At 44.4% G+C, this 3,265-nt stretch overlaps 7 non-coding genes across 7 annotated transcripts; all 7 read left to right on the top strand.

Moving 5' to 3' along the window:
- The first annotated feature begins 107 nt into the window (after positions 1-107).
- Positions 108-226, top strand: LOC129114777 (5S ribosomal RNA). The gene has a single exon (XR_008532691.1). It is a non-coding gene; the product is annotated as a 5S ribosomal RNA (ribosomal RNA).
- A 92-nt stretch (positions 227-318) lies between these two features.
- On the top strand, positions 319-437 carry LOC129114776 (5S ribosomal RNA). Its single transcript, XR_008532690.1, has one exon. It is a non-coding gene; the product is annotated as a 5S ribosomal RNA (ribosomal RNA).
- Positions 438-816: 379 nt separating this feature from the next.
- Positions 817-935, top strand: LOC129114775 (5S ribosomal RNA). Its single transcript, XR_008532689.1, has one exon. It is a non-coding gene; the product is annotated as a 5S ribosomal RNA (ribosomal RNA).
- Positions 936-1,315: 380 nt separating this feature from the next.
- On the top strand, positions 1,316-1,434 carry LOC129114774 (5S ribosomal RNA). The gene has a single exon (XR_008532688.1). It is a non-coding gene; the product is annotated as a 5S ribosomal RNA (ribosomal RNA).
- Positions 1,435-1,814: 380 nt separating this feature from the next.
- On the top strand, positions 1,815-1,933 carry LOC129114772 (5S ribosomal RNA). The gene has a single exon (XR_008532686.1). It is a non-coding gene; the product is annotated as a 5S ribosomal RNA (ribosomal RNA).
- A 379-nt stretch (positions 1,934-2,312) lies between these two features.
- Positions 2,313-2,431, top strand: LOC129114771 (5S ribosomal RNA). Its single transcript, XR_008532685.1, has one exon. It is a non-coding gene; the product is annotated as a 5S ribosomal RNA (ribosomal RNA).
- A 380-nt stretch (positions 2,432-2,811) lies between these two features.
- LOC129114773 (5S ribosomal RNA) lies at positions 2,812-2,931 on the top strand. Its single transcript, XR_008532687.1, has one exon. It is a non-coding gene; the product is annotated as a 5S ribosomal RNA (ribosomal RNA).
- The last annotated feature ends 334 nt before the right edge of the window (positions 2,932-3,265 follow it).

Genomic DNA, 3,265 nt, shown 5'->3' with positions numbered 1-3,265 from the left:
AAAAGCTGTGAGTGTGTCTGGCAATCTGCAGGCGCTCCCTGTATAGACGAAAGAGCAAGCGTGGTGATATAGTATCTTTAAAAGGCCCTTTGGTAGGCGCAATATTTGCTTACGGCCATACCACCCTGAACACGCCCGATCTCGTCTGATCTCGGAAGCTAAGCAGGGTCGGGCCTGGTCAGTACTTGGATGGGAGACCGCCTGGGAATACCAGGTGCTGTAAGCTTTTCCTCCTCTTTACAAAAAGCAGAGGGGCGCTGCTGCTCAAAGCGTGGTGATATAGTATCTTTAAAAGGCCCTTTGGTAGGCGCAATATTTGCTTACGGCCATACCACCCTGAACACGCCCGATCTCGTCTGATCTCGGAAGCTAAGCAGGGTCGGGCCTGGTCAGTACTTGGATGGGAGACCGCCTGGGAATACCAGGTGCTGTAAGCTTTTTCACTCCTCTTTACAAAAAGCAGAGGGCGCTGCTGCTTTTTCAGTGGACACCGACAGGGTGGGAAGGAAATAGCTAGATCATGACTTGCCGGTATAGAAATGACACAAATCCAGTTAAATGATGGCTTTCATCATTCCTAAGCTCATCGATCATTTTCTTTTCAATTTTATGCTAACGTATTCTACATTTCAACAGTAAATATTAATCTTTTTACTGCACTACATTTGTGATCCTTATAGCCACTTTGTACATTCTGATTTGACATTTAAAAGCTGTGAGTGTGTCTGGCAATCTGCAGGCGCTCCCTGTATAGACGAAAGAGCAAAGCGTGGTGATATAGTATCTTTAAAAGGCCCTTTGGTAGGCGCAATATTTGCTTACGGCCATACCACCCTGAACACGCCCGATCTCGTCTGATCTCGGAAGCTAAGCAGGGTCGGGCCTGGTCAGTACTTGGATGGGAGACCGCCTGGGAATACCAGGTGCTGTAAGCTTTTTTCACTCCTCTTTACAAAAAGCAGAGGGCGCTGCTGCTTTTTCAGTGGACACCGACAGGGTGGGAAGGAAATAGCTAGATCATGACTTGCCGGTATAGAAATGACACAAATCCAGTTAAATGATGGCTTTCATCATTCCTAAGCTCATCGATCATTTTCTTTTCAATTTTATGCTAACGTATTCTACATTTCAACAGTAAATATTAATCTTTTTACTGCACTACATTTGTGATCCTTATAGCCACTTTGTACATTCTGATTTGACATTTAAAAGCTGTGAGTGTGTCTGGCAATCTGCAGGCGCTCCCTGTATAGACGAAAGAGCAAAGCGTGGTGATATAGTATCTTTAAAAGGCCCTTTGGTAGGCGCAATATTTGCTTACGGCCATACCACCCTGAACACGCCCGATCTCGTCTGATCTCGGAAGCTAAGCAGGGTCGGGCCTGGTCAGTACTTGGATGGGAGACCGCCTGGGAATACCAGGTGCTGTAAGCTTTTTTCACTCCTCTTTACAAAAAGCAGAGGGCGCTGCTGCTTTTTCAGTGGACACCGACAGGGTGGGAAGGAAATAGCTAGATCATGACTTGCCGGTATAGAAATGACACAAATCCAGTTAAATGATGGCTTTCATCATTCCTAAGCTCATCGATCATTTTCTTTTCAATTTTATGCTAACGTATTCTACATTTCAACAGTAAATATTAATCTTTTTACTGCACTACATTTGTGATCCTTATAGCCACTTTGTACATTCTGATTTGACATTTAAAAGCTGTGAGTGTGTCTGGCAATCTGCAGGCGCTCCCTGTATAGACGAAAGAGCAAAGCGTGGTGATATAGTATCTTTAAAAGGCCCTTTGGTAGGCGCAATATTTGCTTACGGCCATACTACCCTGAACACGCCCGATCTCGTCTGATCTCGGAAGCTAAGCAGGGTCGGGCCTGGTCAGTACTTGGATGGGAGACCGCCTGGGAATACCAGGTGCTGTAAGCTTTTTCACTCCTCTTTACAAAAAGCAGAGGGCGCTGCTGCTTTTTCAGTGGACACCGACAGGGTGGGAAGGAAATAGCTAGATCATGACTTGCCGGTATAGAAATGACACAAATCCAGTTAAATGATGGCTTTCATCATTCCTAAGCTCATCGATCATTTTCTTTTCAATTTTATGCTAACGTATTCTACATTTCAACAGTAAATATTAATCTTTTTACTGCACTACATTTGTGATCCTTATAGCCACTTTGTACATTCTGATTTGACATTTAAAAGCTGTGAGTGTGTCTGGCAATCTGCAGGCGCTCCCTGTATAGACGAAAGAGCAAAGCGTGGTGATATAGTATCTTTAAAAGGCCCTTTGGTAGGCACAATATTTGCTTACGGCCATACCACCCTGAACACGCCCGATCTCGTCTGATCTCGGAAGCTAAGCAGGGTCGGGCCTGGTCAGTACTTGGATGGGAGACCGCCTGGGAATACCAGGTGCTGTAAGCTTTTTTCACTCCTCTTTACAAAAAGCAGAGGGCGCTGCTGCTTTTTCAGTGGACACCGACAGGGTGGGAAGGAAATAGCTAGATCATGACTTGCCGGTATAGAAATGACACAAATCCAGTTAAATGATGGCTTTCATCATTCCTAAGCTCATCGATCATTTTCTTTTCAATTTTATGCTAACGTATTCTACATTTCAACAGTAAATATTAATCTTTTTACTGCACTACATTTGTGATCCTTATAGCCACTTTGTACATTCTGATTTGACATTTAAAAGCTGTGAGTGTGTCTGGCAATCTGCAGGCGCTCCCTGTATAGACGAAAGAGCAAAGCGTGGTGATATAGTATCTTTAAAAGGCCCTTTGGTAGGCGCAATATTTGCTTACGGCCATACCACCCTGAACACGCCTCGATCTCGTCTGATCTCGGAAGCTAAGCAGGGTCGGGCCTGGTCAGTACTTGGATGGGAGACCGCCTGGGAATACCAGGTGCTGTAAGCTTTTTTCACTCCTCTTTACAAAAAGCAGAGGGCGCTGCTGCTTTTTCAGTGGACACCGACAGGGTGGGAAGGAAATAGCTAGATCATGACTTGCCGGTATAGAAATGACACAAATCCAGTTAAATGATGGCTTTCATCATTCCTAAGCTCATCGATCATTTTCTTTTCAATTTTATGCTAACGTATTCTACATTTCAACAGTAAATATTAATCTTTTTACTGCACTACATTTGTGATCCTTATAGCCACTTTGTACATTCTGATTTGACATTTAAAAGCTGTGAGTGTGTCTGGCAATCTGCAGGCGCTCCCTGTATAGACGAAAGAGCAAAGCG

The sequence above is a fragment of the Anoplopoma fimbria genome, unplaced genomic scaffold (genome assembly GCF_027596085.1).
Source record: "Anoplopoma fimbria isolate UVic2021 breed Golden Eagle Sablefish unplaced genomic scaffold, Afim_UVic_2022 Un_contig_13866_pilon_pilon, whole genome shotgun sequence".
Taxonomy (NCBI): domain Eukaryota; kingdom Metazoa; phylum Chordata; class Actinopteri; order Perciformes; family Anoplopomatidae; genus Anoplopoma; species Anoplopoma fimbria.
The sequence above is the reverse complement of the archived record's forward strand: the minus strand, read 5'-3'. Positions and strand labels throughout refer to the sequence as shown.